The sequence below is a fragment of the Colias croceus genome, chromosome 7 (genome assembly GCF_905220415.1).
Source record: "Colias croceus chromosome 7, ilColCroc2.1".
NCBI classification, from domain to species: Eukaryota; Metazoa; Arthropoda; class Insecta; order Lepidoptera; family Pieridae; genus Colias; species Colias croceus.
The window spans coordinates 3,495,483-3,514,629 of record NC_059543.1 but is presented as its reverse complement, the minus strand read 5'-3'; the positions used below and the strand labels follow the sequence as shown (position 1 = coordinate 3,514,629).

General features: G+C 34.5%; 1 protein-coding gene across 1 annotated transcript in view; it reads right to left on the bottom strand.

The window, feature by feature from the left end:
• Positions 1–19,147, bottom strand: part of LOC123692979 — a 140,619-nt gene that overhangs the window by 32,246 nt on the left and 89,226 nt on the right. The gene's annotated exons all lie outside the window — the stretch shown is intronic.

The window sequence follows — 19,147 nt, the reverse complement described above, 5'->3', positions numbered from 1 at the left end:
TTAATGAATTTCACTGGAGCTTTAAATTATCTGTATAAAATTGGATGTACTAATTGAAAATATATTAAGCTTTAATGTAGTATCAATTAACTAAATCAATTCGTATTTTACGATACGAACGATTAGGTAGTATTGGTTTTGGGAATGCTAAATATTATAATAATTCGACGTTAACGAAATATTTCATTATGCGGTGTTTGAAATATTTACTAATAAATTTAACGGCTCATTAAGCTTAATTATACTTGACGACGCGGTTGGCGCAGTGGTAAAGCAACTGCCTACTGAGCCGACGGTCCCGGGTTCGATCCCCGGTCAGGGCAAATATTTGTGTGATGAACTCAATTATTTGTTCTTGGGTCTGGGTGTTATCTATATATCGATGACTTACAGCCAAAAAGGGATAAGCGCCATTTTTTGGAGAACGGACTTATATATACCGCTGAATTGCTCTTTTTTTTCTGCGTCGTTTGGTCTAGTTCACAAATCTCTAGGTTAAACTTTAAGTCGGTTAGGCGGTAGTAAAATCAAAGACTAAGGCCAAATTTCTTCGTCTTAAACGACAGATTTTTTTGTGTGGAATGCATTTTGGTAGTTAATCAAAAATATTTCAATACAAACAACCTTTATACTTTTTGGGCTTCCTGTAAAATTTTAAATCCCACCAAAACATTTTCATGTAAAATGTTGCCAAGACGAGCCCATATGACTCGCACTGTCAAAAAGTTATCAGATCTCATGTAGAGCCAAGCTTCTAACACTACACGCCCTAACTCTACAAGGCCTAACTTCACAAACTCTACACCTTAGTCAAAATATGTGGCTTGGCCATTTCGCTACATTCACATCGACGTAAGGTGAAAAATTAATTCACTGTTCATTACTTTTGTGTTATACAATAGTTCTTGTAGTAACGAACGGCCAAGCCACATATTTTGACTAAGGTGTAGAGTTTGTGAAGTTAGGCCTTGTAGAGTTAGGGCGTGTAGTGTTAGAAGCTTGGCTCTACATGAGATCTGATAACTTTTTGACAGTGCGAGTCATATGGGCTCGTCTTGGCAACATTTTACATGAAAATGTTTTGGTGGGATTTCATTTCTTTTTGTAAGTTGTTTGTAACAAAATTTTATATGTCGATTAATTTTTTTTTTAACAAGGAGTACCTATACATATATATATCTAGGGGAACCAAGTTTTAGATTATTAGATTAGACCTCTAGCGTCATCAAAATTTAATTTAAAATTACAGGTCTCATACAAACACCCATCCCCTAGTTTAAGGGGTTGGGGGATGAAAGTTACAAGTTTTATAATTTTTTTGTTGTTTGTGTGCTAATACTAGCTTACATACAAAATTTCAGCTTTCTAGGACTTTAGGAAATACCTTAAGAATTTTGATGATCATCAGTGAGTCAGTGACGAAATTAGCGTTTTTTAGATATAAATAAAATCTGAAGTATAAAAGCTAATGTAATTAAAACTTAATATATTCAATAAGTCCGCTATTGACAATATATCCCGAAAATTTTGTTGATCTAGCATAATCCAAACCCAAGTTATGAGGGTTCAAAAAAACGACGAAGCGCTTCAAGAAAAGGTAGGTAGTGCCCGTGCGCTTCGCTTGTTCGCTTGGCTCGTCTTGGCGGGGGCACTACCGTGCCCCCAGATATTTTAACGTTAAACCATTTTGCCTGAAGGCAAGTATAAAAAAAATATGCGTTTAAGATAATTTGCTTCGCTGTAATTTTTTGTTAAATTTCATTTAGTACTTTACGCTCGTGCCTTCAAAAAACAAAATTGTCGTTTGATATAGAAAGGCAACATTTTTGAGACTTAATTTGGTGTTTAGCATTTTTTTTCCGGTTAGTCTTTAAACACTTAAATGGCGGATACTACATTTGTCCCTATAAATATTTAATAATAGTTTGTCGCTTATACTTTTTTTCCCTCCCGAAACAGAAGAAATTTTGACGCTTAGGATAAAATAGCAGAAATGAAAAATACGTTTATGCTAATTTGTTTTCATCCTATTTGTCGTTTATCTGTTTAAAAACAGTTTGGAATGGTGGTTATCGGTATCGTTTCCCCAAACCTACGAGCCCAAGCGGCTTCGCGATGAGAAGACTGATTTCATTAATCTTAATTAATGTTAAGAAAACTTTGTTTGTTAAAGTTGCAGTTCTTTTTTTTAAATTTTGTAATGTTTTCTATGAGAAATACCTACACAGAACAAAATTAAATATACATAAAAATTACAAAACGTTGAATTCTATTTAAAAAATCTAGTTATATTGGTGCACTTGGCGATAGACTAGCGCGACTTCCTTCGGGAACAAGGGCGTTTTGGTCCCTCGCCAAGGCCATCCAAGGTAACTTTTGTCGTTCATCCTTTCCACCTTTGCACAAGGACGAAGACTCTCTGGCCCATTCCGCTAAATAGAAAGCCGAACTCTTGGGCGCTCTCTTTGCTAGGAACTCGACACTTGATGACAGGGGAATGACACCGCCGACCATCCCGCGGTGCAACCATTCAATGGCGGATATACGCTTCACACAACGTGCCGTTCGAAACGCTCTCTTTTCCCTTGACATCCATAAGTCGACTGGGCCGGATGGAGTCTCCCCTATTGTGCTTAGGACATGTGCTCCTGAGTTGGCACCGGTTGTAACGCGTCTTTTTCGGCTCTCTTACGCCAAAGGCATTGTCCCGAATTCGTGGAACACTGCTCTTGTCCACCCAATCCCTAAAAAAGCCGATCGCTCAAATCCGTCTAACTACAGACCGATCGCCATCACTTCTTTACTCTCCAAAATAATGGAATCCATTATTAACTGCCAGCTCATGAGGTATCTGGAGGAGAACCAGTTGTTAAGCGACCGGCAATACGGTTTCCGTAGTGGTCGCTCGACTGGTGATCTTTTGGTGTACCTCACTCACAGATGGGCGGAGGCGGTTGAGAGTAAAGGGGAGGCATTGGCTGTAAGTTTGGATGTAGCGAAAGCCTTCGATCGGGTCTGGCACAAGGCACTTCTAGCGAAATTACCATCTTTCGGACTTCCTGCAAGGTTATGCGATTGGGTTGCCAGCTTCCTGGAAGAGAGGAGCATTAAGGTCGTCATCGACGGTTCTTCCTCTAAGCCTCTTCATGTTAACGCTGGTGTCCCACAAGGCTGCGTGCTATCTCCTACACTGTTCCTTCTGCATATCAATGATTTGTTACAAATCAGTAACATTCATTGCTATGCAGACGACAGTACGGGGGATGCTCTTTATCCCGGCCGTGCAAACACCTCAAAGGAAAGCCTCAATGAGAGTCGAAACTAACTTGTGTCTGAAGTCGAGTCTTCTCTCCAAGAAGTCTCGGAGTGGGGCGAACTTAATCTTGTCGAGTTCAATCCCCTAAAGACACAGGTTTGCGCGTTTACCGCTAAAAAGACCCCATTTGTCGTAGAACCTCGGTTTAAGAGTACTCCCCTTAGTATATCGCCGAAAATCGGAATCCTCGGAGTTGAAATCTCGAGTGTCCGCAGTCATTTGGAAGCGAAAGCTAAATTAGCCTCGAAAAAACTTGGTTTGCTCAGTAGATCGAGACAGTACTTCAAGCCGGCCCACCGACTTCAGCTGTACAAGGCTCAGGTGCGACCGCATATGGAGTACTGTTCTCATCTCTGGGCCGGAGCCCCACAGTATCAACTCCTTCCACTTGACCGCATCCAACGTCGAGCAGCTCGAATTGTCGATGACCGTAGGCTTTCCGATAGGCTCGATCCACTGTCAGTGCGGAGAGACGTTGCGTCTCTCTGTATACTGTACAGAATCTACTACGGGGAGTGCTCTGAGGAATTGTTCCACCTTATACCAGCCGCACAGTTCCACCACCGGACCACACGCCGTAAAAACCAGTTCCATCCGCACCATCTGGATGGTTGGCGCTCCACCACTGTCCGCTTTACCCGTAACTTCCTTCCGCGTACGGTGAAACTGTGGAACGATCTGCCACCTGCGGTGTTCCCGAACAACTACGACATTGGGGCCTTCAAGAAAAGAGCTTATTTGTACATTAAAGGCCGGCAAAGCACCTGTAACACTCCTTGTGTTACAAGTGTTTATGGGCGGTGGTGACCACTTAACATCAGGTGGCCCACCTGCTCCTTTGCTTGCTCTGACATAAAAAAAAAAAAAATTACCTTTGTTATTTTTAAGTTAATTTGAGCTCGGCTATGTAAGAGCCATTCGTCGGAGATGCTTTTTTTTATTTTGTTTTTGATTTTGTGATGCTTATGTTATGTGCTATTAATACGTCAAATAAAGACTGATTTGATAAATATTGATGTCTTCTAATTATTTACATCCCTAAAGCAAAATTTGGGGCAAAGCAAGTTTCAGTATCTTATGCAAAATATTTCCGTTACAAAATTTAACTTTATACAGTTTTGCATACAGTTAATTTTTATTCGGTAGCTCCTTACACAGTATTTACCGATATTTTTTCCCTAAAACTTTTGCTTGTGACATTTTTCTTCGATGTATATAACATTTAAATTAGAATTACGTCATTTATGCTCAAGCAAAAAATTCAAGTATTTACACTTATGCCATTTTTCCTGTTTACAAAATAAAAACCATTTGAGGATAAGTGACAGTAAATTGTATTTTGCGCTATATAATGGAAAAATAAAAACGTCATTTAATAAGTACTAAATTCAATGCTATATTGAATTCATCTCCAGCTTTTTGGGGTCTATACAATTTTTTTTATGATTTTTTTTTTTATATTTTGCACTTTAAACCACTCTCATGAACAATTTTATAGGTGGCGGTTATCCTTTATTGGCTGTAAAGCATCGATATGTATTTATTAAATATTATATTTATCGTCGCCTAGTACCCACAACACAAGCCTTAATTGAGCTTACTGTGGGACTAGGTCGATTTGTGTAATAATGTCCTATAATATTTATTTATTTATTTATTAGATATTTAATTATAGAGTCAACTCTACATGCATATTGCTAAGGATTTTTTTGTTTTGGTAATACTGGCTTGTCTCGTGTAATGGGAAAACAGATATTAAGAACCGTCGCAGTCGCTATACTTCTTGGATATTTGAGCACGTTTGAATTTATACAGTACTAGCGGTCCGCCCCGGCTTCGCCCGTGGTACATATTTCGCAATAAAAAGTAGCCTATGTCCTTCTCTGGTATCAAAATATCTCTATACCAAATTTCATGCAAATTGGTTCAGTAGTTTAGGCGTGATTGAGTAACAGACAGACAGACAGAGTTACTTTCGCATTTATAGTATTAGTATGGATTAACAAGATTAGGCACAAAGATTTTTGAATCTGTTGAACAATGATAAACTATAGCGCACAATAACTATTTTAATGCTTAAAACTAATATCTAAACTTTCGTTTGAAATTTCAATGAATAGGCGTAACTAGGTATGTAATGAATAATGAGAAGAATAGATTTATTTTATTTATTTTTTTTTTTTATTTTATTCATAAAAGGTACCTTACAGCTGTTGATAAGATAAATTATACTAATTACATATAAAAACGCCAATTACAAGGCACACCGATAATAGTAAAATTGTGTGACAAAAAACGGCAAATTACAAAGGTATACAATAATTGTTTTCTTTTACTTTAACAACCTTAACTTAACTTTAACAAAAAATTCTTGATGAAACACAAAACATAAATGAATTAAATGTGACTTCTCGTGAACAAGCAATATCAACAATATAACATTAAAGCTGAGAAAAACAGAAATTAAATTGAGCCTGTTAAGTAATGTTGTTGTTATAAATAATCAACCTGTATTATAGATCAATGTAATAAAATAAAATAATTTTGCACAAATCATGATTAGAAATTTATCAGCATTGTGCACGAGGTAACCAAATTTGCATAATGCGTCGGTTAGAGCCGCAACCTTCGTCGGATTTTTAATTAAAATTTCCGAAACAGCGTTCGAATAAATCAATTTGATTGATGGTATTTTAATAACCTTTAAATGCGGTATTCAATCATTATTTTCTAATTAATAGGAAGTTGAAATACGGACCATGAATGAACATAGATACGTAACTAAACTGTAAACTCTAGGGACCTATTTAATGCAAAGTATTTCGTAATATATATACCTAAGTGGTACATAATGGAAATTTTTCACTTTCCACTTCCTTCAATTTATATTTAGGTAATTCCTTCACCGTATTTCACCTAATTAATGGCAATGGCAACTATTATGAACATACGAGTAACAATGTAAGTGTGCAACAATGAAGTTGTCTAATATTTAAGTGAATGAAGAAACATTTATTGCATCCTCTTAAGAAATATAACTTATGCGGATAATATTTATCCGCTATGGATAACTAACTAGATAACGCTAGTGTAAGTGTCGTAAAGAGATTTCACACAATATCATGTCAATACATAACTGAACATGAGCATTACATAAATACGGGTTCAGTAATCCCAACCTTGCAATTATCTGCTTCGTTTATGGAAAATACCGTTTACATAGTCTGTAGGTACAAGGAATTACCTACATCCTACAAGCTACAAAACAGATGCACGTCTATAAAAGTCTCGTAAAATGCATGCTAACATTTTATGTCTATATGCAAATTTACGATCGCGCCCAGAAAAGGTATATCTTTGAGCAGGAACTTACAATATATAAGTTTGAAACTCGGCAGTGAGTAACCATTGCGAGTAGCAAGATTCATGGAACCTTAGTGCACTTTGGCCCCTAACGGAAATTTGAAGTGCAAGTTGCAGCTAATTGGAAAGTCGGATATTATATATCCTTTGGGAGGCCGAGGATTTACGTAGAAATGTACGATAAGTTTGTTAGAGCTATTTGTTACATGCAGACTAACTCAAAAATTTCACTGCGAACTGGGGAAACGAGGCGAGGTTCTACTTTGTAGATCGCTCATTTAATCAATTATATTTTTAAAGTAAGCAAATAGTGTTATAATTTATGTTGGTAGAAGTTTTTATAAAGTTTTAATTACTATATTCAAAGTATAACAATATTTCTTAAAGAAAGACTAAGAAGAGTTTGAAAACATGAATCATTGTATAGGTTCTGAATACTGTATACTAATTCTACATGTTTTAAAATACATATAATTTGCACGTATATTCCATTCAACTCTGTCTAAGGTTATTCTCAAACATAACCAACATAAAACGAACGAACGTGGTCACTGCATGTTATCAGTAACTACTGCATACTAAACTAGTGATGTGCAATTTCCGAACTTAATAACAGTTTCATGTTAATCGCTAAACTCGTATGCTTATAATAGAACTGTCTCTACATCCACAACTATTGGGTTTCAAGCAAATAGACAATTAAGAAATACATCTGAAAACGTTTGTACAGTTGGAGAGACCAAAAGTTTTACATAACAATGAGTTTTAGATATAAGACTTTTAACAGATTTAAAATGTGATTTATTCATTAAATAAAGAAGCACTCTCGTAATTCGTAAATCTAAACAAATTTATGGAAATTCCCGTTTGCTTATTCTATAATACAATCCATCAGAAATAACAATCTTAAACATTTTTAAATAAAATATTAACAGGACTTTTGTTATACAATGGCATTGCAATCGGTTGCATACACCGACAATCAATTCATCGATCGATTCGTCGTTAGTTTGTCCTAGTTATTTTTTATTAGACACTATTCAGTTTTGATTTGATTTCTCGGTTGTCGATTTGCTTCTGAATACATCACAGAATTTGTCTCTCGAATTTTAATGATGAAAAATACGTTTGTTGTTCACATTTAACTGATTTCGTCTATCATTTAAACGAATCACTTATCTCTACCAAGTTAACTTCTAACTGTACCTACTGTGTTTTTCTAAACGAAAAATAAACAATACCTATCTTTATTCCTTATCGCGAAAGCACATATTTTGTAATTAAATGTTATAATTAAATTATCTGATAAAATAAACTATAGAACCCCAAAAGGCATAGAACAATTTTTTCATGGAGAAAATTACAAGCAGGTTCTTTCAATAGAATTTACGTAAAATATTGTCAGAAAATGTAGTCCATATGGAACCTGTGTGGAATTCAGAGTGTATAATTTTTCGCGCCATTTGCCATCGGACGTGCGCGCCGTCAGCGTGTGAAAACGTGCCTCTTTTGCTCTACTAACCTTTTAAATTCCATAAAAATATAATAATAATTGGAATAAGAAATCCATACTTCCATACATATTATAAATGCGAAAGTAACTCTGTCTGTCTGTCTGTCTGTTACTCAATCACGCCTTAACTACTGAACCAATTTGCATGAAATTTGGTATAGAGATATTTTGATACCCGAGAAAGGACATAGGCTACTTTTTATCCCGGGAAAATGACGCAATCCCTGACATCCCACGGGAACGGGAACTATGCGGGTTTTTCTTTGACTGCGCGGGCGAAGCCGCGGGCTGAAACCTAGTTATCTATAAAATGGCCCAGGTACTTGAACACCTCGACGAAAAGCAGTCAGCTTTATCACCAATAAGTGCAATGCTTTTTAAACAAATAAAGAAAAAGTACATACTGTCTTTTAGTAGTAAATACTACGTTTTAAAAATAGCAACGTTTTAAAAGATTTTCTACAAAACCCAAATGGAATAGCGCGTCGTCTTGAAAGATCAAGCAGTATGAAAAAAGTCCGGATCGCAAAACGTAGAAAAAGAAAACTCATTTGACGAAAGCACTAGTCTGCTTTTAAAATCCACGGAAACCAATAGGCGGAGTGAATTCATTGAAATACAGAACTTGTTAGAGTAGTGAACGGTACTGCCTATTTATTGCTGAATAAACAACCACTCAAGGCATGGCATTCGGCGAATTGAATTTAAGTATGCCGAGTGTAAATCGACTTTACAAACTGCTACATCCGCGCTACGAATATAACGTTCAATTTATGAATGCGATGGCAAATGAAATATATGTAGTTGAAAGAGTAAAGCAATCTTCAAAGGCACTGCAGTGGGCTATTAATTGAATCCAAAGCGGAACAAAGCGCGCGTTTTATTAGAGCTTCTTTTCGTAATTCCGACGCAGTATTGAGGAGAATTTACCTTTATTAGACGAACTTCAAAATCGATAACCTCTCGTCTGCGGCTTAATGAATACCGCTTGAACGCTTATTAGCCGCAATGCTGACTTCGAGAAAAAGGTTAAATGAAAACTAAGAGGATTCCGCCTTGTCAGCCTAACAAGCCGTGTTCCGGATTAGTTTCAATGATTTTAAACGCAGTTCTCGTTCTTCGTTCAAAGTGACTATTAATATTACTGCAGACCTTTGCAAATTTTAAATTATTTTATCGTTCTACCCTTGTAGATATGAATACTTTACCACACAATGATTTCAATTTGAAGGCCTGCGAAATATTTATCTTCGATACCTTTCCACCAATGCTTAATGATTTTACTTGGCCAATATCATTCCGTAGGCGGAAAGCGAGGAACCTTTGTGCTGATCTATATTTGAGTTTAAAGACTATTTTTTATTGTTTTTCATTTGATCGACCTTTAGAAATCGTTTTGTAAAACTGTATACTCTTTTTAACATTTAAAAATTACATTCCATTGTACCTAACAAAAGCAGTATTTTCTTTGAAATGTTTAAAAGCATAGTTTATTATTCAAGTTCACTCAGCAGGATTCATTTAGTATATACGCAGTGTTCACTTAACAAAGTAATGACAAAGATCTTAAGGAGATTACTGCTATGATCTCATCTACTTTGTCTTCAAGGTGACGAAGGGATGCTTTTAATTTAAAACTAAATTTAAACAATACTTTAACACTTTTCAATTAAGTTTTGAATTTTGCGACAACTTATCCATTAGTTATCGATCAATAGATAGATTTCATAGAAAGCTTTAGATCATCATATTATCTGTAAATTAATTAGCCGTATTTTTGTTAATTATACGTGCCCATAGAATAATTTTACCATCTTTCCTATAATGAAAAGAAACAATGAAGAAGAAAGTTTTTTAGTTGCTGAAGACTAAAATACAAGTATTAAGATACCTAAAGTCTAAACATAACCGCTAAAATTCTCATGAGGCTGAATATAATGAGTGCACTATGTAATCTTCGTTTTTATGTAATAACATTGCAACGCATACGAGATATTTACACAAAAGCCACACGTATTAAAATAATATTAAACGAAAATTAATTTACATACACTGTTCATACGCCATTTAAAGGGGAATTTTATAAATACATGAATACCGTCTGCCATTTCTGTATCCGTAATCCAATTAAGTTGGAGTAGTGGGTACTCGGTAGTTTCAGTGTAATCACTGCTTCGCCCCATCGAGTGCAGTGTGCAGGTACCATTGTTTGTTTGGTTTCCAAGTTTCGAGTTTCCTATATAAATTGGTTACCTCACTGGCTCGCCGGGGCACGCTGCATACGGATATTCAGAGCGTTGATATGGGATTTTGTTAGAGCAAACTTTGGTAGGAAATTCTAACTAAATTGCTATATATGCGCTTGTTAAGATTCGTAGCAAGCTGGATAAAAAATCTAGACTGATTACCTATTATAATCTTTTCTCAAAGTGAAATCATTTTTAAAAGCTATTGCATTATTATTCGCCTTGAGCGCGGGGACCGAATCGAGAAATTACGTAACGAAAAAACCTCACGCTCCCCACTCCGACGGGCGGAGGTGTGGCTTGAAGGCATAAGCATGCAATAGCTTTTCTGCGTGCCACACGTCGTTTTTTTAATGTATAAAAAAATACATACTTAATTACTACTAATTTGGGTCTCCGTCTTATACCTTTGTTCAGAGGAAAGCTGTGGGTATAAATGGAAAATAAAAGGCCGACTGAATAACCCATAGAAAATCATTACGGTGTCTTTAGATAGAGAGATTAGATTTGTCACATTCATTAGGAAGTGTAACACGAAAAAGGAAATTTTCAAAGACGCCCATAATTATGGCAGCCTCGTTAACGAATTCAATTCACCCACCAATGGGAATGGCAAATTTTAATTAATATCCATTTAATTACGTATATTTTCAAACTTGCTGTATACTCTTATTTTATTGGCTAAACTCACTTATTATTTATAAAATGTATTTGTACAATATTTTCTTCAAGAAATATTTACTTATACCTAGTTCTTTCTACTTCGTCTTGATATTTCAAAGAAGGTTCAAAACCAAGTACTATTCACGACTTCACGTCATTCTTAGAATTTATACCAGAACGAAATGTTATTAAATTTATTCCTAAGGTTTCTTTCTCCAATTCTTTATAAAGGCAGAATTCCCAGACTTTTAAAGAAGCCAATGCGGTATTCGTACACAAATGTTTTATAATTGTTTCACTTCTAGAGTTAGGTATAGAGACTTTGTTTATAAAATAAATTGAAATTGATTAATCATTAATGTGATTACGTTGGACAGTACACAAACGTTCACATTGAAACACACAAGGCATTAATTTAATTAATAAATAATCGAAGGCCAAAATAGTATTAAATCACCCATCTCTCGAACAAACATCGATCGTAGGTAACAGACAAACATTTGTCCTTTATATTGGAGTCGGGACGATCCCTTTTTCATTCATGTTCCTGCATACCGTTAGGGGATATTGGCCCATGAGAACAAAGAATTCCTACGAAACCCAATAGCTTTGGAATCGAATCACGTGTAAGGAATGCTCTAAATAGTTTGATTGAACGCATTTCACTAGATCAACTCCGGCTCTAACAATACCACGTTTTTGTTATTGACAACATAACAAAGCCCGTATTTTCCCTGTGCTCTGCAGATGTTTATAACAAAAATATTGCATCAATTATACTGTTTCATTTCAATTAACCAGAAATAATAAACACAAAAATAAATATTTATAAAGAAACGTTGGTCCGGCCGAAAACATCCGACAATAATTAGCGTTAAAATATTTATTTTAAAACATCGGGCAGTCGCTTGCATTAACCATTTTCGAGCTACAAAATGAAACATTTTACTGCGGCCAGTTTTTTGGACAATTTACTTTTCCATAATTAAACTACAAAACAGGCGCTTTCCGGACACGTTTCACATAATATGTGTATCGTTGGTTTTAATTAATTCACGGACACCTGCAATTTTTCCGAGGCACGGTTGCTTTTTTAATGTTTATGAATAAAGAGAATAATTTACAATGCCATTCTTTATGACATGAACAAAATGAAAAAGATTTTCCATTCATGAATATAAAGTAAATTTTAATAAATAGCCCAAGATAAAACGCCATGCAACACGCCACAAATGCAGTTTGTTAACTGCCATTCAAAGCAAACTAGAAGTTCGCATTTGATAACGTATTTGAATATTAAAAACTTTGTTTCACTTTTATTTATAAACAACATATCATTATACAATAAACTAAACTAAAAGCTCCATTTATAAACTCTAGGTTTGTATGACTCTAGTATACCTAACTGTAGATATTATAAATATGTAGTATGATTATATAGTGACTATATTATTTTTAGAGCATGCGAATCCCTTTAATGAAAAAGTTTTATAGGTACTTTTCAGATACGCACACTAGAGGTTAATTGACATTCTCCAAATACGTTGAGCGCTCGTTAAAAATAATTAAAACGCCCAATTTTATTTAGTTCTTTAATTTACAAAGAATATACAATAAGCTATTATTATCTATTATTACAAGTCTATTTAATACTTTTCGAGGTATTTTATTTAACATATAAAATTCTCGTGTCATGGAGTTTGTAATTAAACTCCTCCGAAATGGTCCAACCCTGGTCATGAAAATTTGTATGCATATTGGGTAGGACTGCGAATCATATTCATTCCCCTAAAAGATAATTAAGGCAAAATAACATTTGCGGATCAACTAGTAATATAAACAAATGTTTATAATATAAATCTAAATCGCAGTTAACTCAGACGATTTCAATTAAATGTAAATAAGCACAAATACTAACCTAACGAAGTTCGTAGACAGGTTGCTCTTCGCAATAGTAACACAAGGACCCTCAACTATGTTGACTTTCAAAAGATCGCATGAGAGCTTGGTTTGATTGAAATATCTTTCTTTACAGTTTGAGTGGTTCTCTGCTCATGTTCGCTACAAATGAGATCGACAAAGACATTAAATTGCAGTGTTTATCATTCATTAACGTTTTCAGAAAATTAATTTCGCTGTCGATACAGATAACTCATGAAATTCAGCTCTCTTGTAAAGATAGTGAGATATTACCATCTTATAAGGGATATCATTTATTATTTTGATATATTTTTATTTCGATTTTCTAAATATCAAGACGATATATTCTAATATCCATACTTTAAAATCGTACCCGAGATTATGGCCTATATTTAGACAAAAAACTATAATCAACAAAGCATTTTTGTATATTACTTCCACGTGTTCCTTACAAGTTTGCAGGAAATATCTTTGTACAGAAGAAATATCAACTTGTGCGTCATCTAATGCTCAGCGACATATTCACAATTCAACGGTTCAAAGGGTTTGAAGATCTAAATGGGATTGCATGAAGAATAAGAGTTTCCAGCCTCTTTAACGCCGATCTGCAAAGGCTTGATAACGTTTCCAATAGTGTGACCCAGATTGCTAATCCTGCCCGAATTCCAATAGGCAACTATAACTTGGAATATATAAGCTGTAGTCATAGTAACACAAAGATTATTTGGTGTAAGATTTGGTGATAGAAAGGTTCTAATCTAGGTGTTATCTACTATATAAAATCGGGTCGGGTTTTCCTTCCTGACGCCAGAATGCACGAACCTATTTCCACGGTTTTGCATTCGTTGGAAAGGTCTCGGGCTCCGTGCGGTTTATAGCAAAGAAAAGGTGTAAAAGTTATAAAGGTGTAAAAGTTACCTATATCTGGTGGCGAAACGGATTACACCCGGTTTGCTAGTTCCATAAGAAAAACAAACGAAGAGTATAAAAGTAACAAGAGAGTCATGAAAATAACATGTGTAGTGCTAAAATGGGCAACTCTGTATATGGTTAGTGTTTTAATTAGCATAATGCTAGTTAAAGAACGAAAATACAAAGTTGTAGTAATGAAACGCAAACATCAACTAGTCGAGAATAATTATAGTTAGTAATGTAAGCATATATTTCATGAGCAAATAAATAGTCTTTACCTCCTGCATATTTTATTCGCTCAACTAAAGTTTTATAATTATAAGATAAAGCGTTAGTTTTAATTCAATAACTTGGCATTCGCGTCATTTTGATTTATTAAAGAGACATAAATAAACTTCGGAATTATTACCAAGGTCTATAATTTTATGATTGGTTGGTTACCTACCTATATTATTAGTTGATGGTAGTATTAAAAAGTTATAATTCGACACGATAAAATAGATAGAGATAAAATTGATTAATTTTTCACAAGTAGTAAAACTATACTAGACTCTACGATAACATTTCAATCACGCATCTACAGTGACTTCTTTGGCCATAGAGACAAGCCCAAAGCCCGTAAAACACGACACCCATATGCATACCGTCATACATATGCAGAACTAATCGGCAGTTTCGTCATAGGCAATTTGAAATGCACCAGTAAGGCATCACAAGCACGCCAATCGGAATCTACCGGAATTCATGCAAATTGCCAAGACGCCCCAGATGTTCGACTTCACTTACAATCGCAATTGCCTTCTATTTCGGGATGCGGAACCGTTGAATCGGTAATTAAGTGACTGCAGTTTTGTGAATCGGTAATTAGAACGGGATAGTGATGTTGTGTATTAAGTGTATGGTTGCAGATATCAACCAATTATTTAATCATATCATATTTAAGTGATGAGCGGGAGCCAGGTGATATTTAGAAATTGGTACAAGAGGGATAACAATCATATTTTTGTTAAAATTGTTAATTTAACAAAAATAATTAATTTTATAGAGCAAACTGTATGTTTTTGACTTCTATTCTTTAAACAACGTTGATCATAATATAAACATAAGTAAATATCTCGAAATATAATCAGAATTTCAAACATTTGTGCGTACTGCCTATATCTCCGCCAATAATAATTTATCTTATTATGTGTATAGAATAGAAGATAAATTATTATTGACGGATAGATACATCTAAGTTTAATATAGTATTTTATTTTGTTCTTATATTTTATCCATAACTAGCGGTCCGCCCCGGCTTCGCCCGTGGTACATATTAACGTTTTCTCTACATAAGAACCATCCTCGTACTTCAAGGAATATAATAAAAAAAGAATTATCGAAATCGGTTCAGCCGTTCTCGAGTTATGGAATTACAACGAAAAGTGGCATTGATTTTTATATATTAGATAATGTTTACTATATTTTTATTTTCGTCTCTTTTTATACTCTGAAAAACCCGACATCAATAATTATAGTTCGTTGTAAAGAAACAAGCTAAATATACCTTTTATCTATAATAGCGTTTATTTTGTTAGACATGTGGTACTTAGTTTTTAAATGTTTGTAAATCTTTTAAAATCATGCAGTAACTCAGGCCCCGGAACCACAGACACAATAGAAAATCTATTGTGTCTGGGACCGATCGGGCCGCTTGGGGCTCAATCGGGGTAGAAAAGCAATTTATTTTGCTTGCTGAGAAGAAGCAATTGAGTATTTTAATAATCCAAATTTTCAAGTACCTACTTTTATACTGAAGGATCATTGAGTTGGTTATAATTTTGATAATACCTATACGCATTAATGAAGTTTTTGCTGATAGATATGCGCGTGTATGTACGTAAGATTTTCTATTTTGATATAAGACCGTGAAATCTATGGATTAGGTAAGCACCAGTAACATATACTTCAGAATTTAGTCACGAAGCGTTGTTTTACACGCCGTTGGTGTACGAATTGGAGTAAATTCGGAATCCAAATAAAACACGCGATTGTAGACTCTAATCCAATGGAATAAGGCATTTGCGCCGTATTGTTTGGGCTTCATTCACACTGTTACGCACCAAATGCCAGGATTGTAGTTCAGTGGGTTATAAGGTTATTGCATAATACAATTTGTTAATTTAATTGTGGAAAGTGTATAATCGTAAATAACTGTTCATTATGTGTACTTTTTTGTTTACATACAACGTAAGTACATAGGTTATACAATATTTTGAGTATTTTTTAAATGAAACTTCTTTAGGCGACGATTTTGGTATCTTTGAGTCTTGCCAAAGAAGTTTCACTTCTGACACGTGTGCTCGGCAAACACGCTCTTTTTTAATGTTCTGTTGCTAACTCGTTTGCTTCTTCTTACTAAAGGTTCATATTGTTTTCTACGCAGTATTACTATCTAATACTAGATCGCCCTTAGGTGAAATTTAACCTTCTAACTCTAACGACTCTCACCTACATATCTGGATGATAGACATATTCAACAATCCTGCATTGTAATGTGAATATAACTACATATTGTGTTACTATAGATCACTATAGATACTGCATTGTATGGAGCGAACACTATAAAATAAATATAAACCCGAGAACACACACGTCAGTATAATAACATGCTATATGAATGCAATCCATACTAATATTATAAATGCGAAAGTACCTAACTCTGTCTGTCTGTCTGTTACTCAATCACGCCTAAACTACTGAACCAATTTGCATGAAATTTGGTATGGAGATATTTTGATACCCGAGAAAGGACATATAGTATACTTTTATTGCGAAATATGTACCACGGGCGAAGCCGGGGCGGACCTCTAGTATGCCTATATTTCTTCATCAAATTTCTGAATCTATAACTACACAAAATTAACAGCAATTTAATCATTTAATAAATGAAATTATAACAATTTATTCAAATTCGAAATGGTATTTTATTTTGGGCCGAAATCGAATAACGAAGCTAAATTAATTTGTATTGTATTTCATGATATAAATGAACCGAATTCCAAGCCTGTAATCCCGTCATTTAATATTATTTCTGAACAATCTCTAAGCATACCTTTTTGCCTGCCTTTAATAGTATATACATTATACATATATGATATAAGTAATGTAGGCAACAATTCTCTATACAAAGGAAGGGAAATTTATTATAGTATCTAACATTTAGCCGCAATTGTATTAATATAACAAGGTGTAAGAAAACAAGGTACCTATAGATAGGTAATCTAGGTAATAGGTTATTTATTTATTTATAATCTTTATTGCATACAAAACAAAATACTCACACACACAGACAGGACATTTGATGCAAAGGGCGGCTTTATTGCTTCAAGCAATTTCTTCCAAGCAAGGTTACTAACACAAGTCACAACATTTGATCTTCAAAAGCGGCACACTATCGTATACTTTAGATCAATAGGTGTTTTTATAGTGAGCGAAAGAGACAACTAAAGTAAATTGTGGCTAACTAGCCACGTTTCGACGTGACCTTCCCTAATAACCTATCCATGTCTTTTTAACCGACTTCAAAAAAAAGGAGGAGGTTATCAATTCGGCCGGTATGTTTTTTTTTTTTATGTATGTACACCGATTACTCCGAGGTTTCTGAACCGATTTACGTGATTCTTGTTTTGTTCGATGCGGGATGGTGTCAAATTGGTCCCATAAAAATTTTATTCGGATTGGCCCAGTAGTTTTTATTTTATGAGCACTTTTGTCTGTAGGTATTTGTAAATTTTGCAAGTGCAAGTTTGAAGTCGGTTGTTTTTAACGCAGTTATCACTTGTTGCACATTGCATTTAGCCGCGATGGAAAGTGATAATGTGAGTTAGAGTGTCGCTTTCTTACCTGGAAAATACTCATATTTGTTGGATAATCTAGAGAAAGGAGAGAATTTCTCAGAAGAATTTATAAAATATAACGAAATTGCTATAGCGTGGGCTTAATCCAATTACTTACAAAACAAATTACGACAAATTATTATTTCGGATCCGAAATTATTTAGCGATTACATTTCTCCAGTCAAAAAGTAATTTGATATGCTACCTACATTGAATTTTGCAATGAAGCTAATCATCTATAAGTAGACAATATTACAATTTAAAAAGTATTTCTTGAACGAAAAGCTGTATCTTAAACAATAGGTAGTAATTTATTTTCAATTATATTAAAATGTTAACTTTTAATTAAATTAAAATACAATCTTTCAAGAAACGCTACCAACTGAGCCTAATTTTATTATGAATGCTGAAGCTTTCGAGACACTGTATCAAATTTGTAGAATTTTCCAGCAAGTCTACAGAAATCTTTTGGAACGCAGCCATTGCGCTTGCAGTAATACAAACCAAGGTCACAGACCATAGACTACAGAGAATCATAGAGCGCTTTCCCATGCCAAGATTAACCGTCCTTGGAAAGAAAGTTCTTGGCTCTGTTTTCATCATGTACGGCCAAAAACAAACTCGTGCTCGGAACATGACCATGAATCCTTTGCGTTTATTCAAACTGCATTCATATACATATCTCCAATGGCATATAATACCAAGAAAGCTACGTTATGAAAATTTATCTTAAGTCTTTCAAAATACCTAGTATTAAATGGGTTTAAAATGCTTTTATAATATTGTTTAAATTCCAAGAATATTTAAATTAATTTTCGAAAAGTTAACAAACAGATCCATTCTAATAGCTTAGTCTACTATAAATATTATGTTGAATTTCCACTAACATAATATAATACAACAGGGATAACTAACTTTACTGTTTATGTTTGACAACTTATGAACAAGCGAAGTGCTGGAGGCGTTTCTAGTTTATTAAATATATGTTTTAATTCCCAGGGACTTAAATCCATACTTCATTGTGTGAACGCGTTATTAAATTATGCCCGGATTTATGGTTTCCTCGCATTATAGTAATAAGCAACGTAGTATGTTTCTTTGGATAGGCTAATTTTTGCTCAATCTCCATGATATTACATGATAGAACTGAATTGGAAGTTATAATATTCTAAGAAGTAATTGGATCAAAAGCTTGGTAGAGATGAAATTTAACATGTTAACTTAATTAAAGCCTGAGGAAAACATAAATAGAATTAAAAAATAACAATACACGGAAGAACTCAAAACGTAAAGACGAGTACAGTAACAGCTATGTTTGTAAAGTTTTCTTACCTGT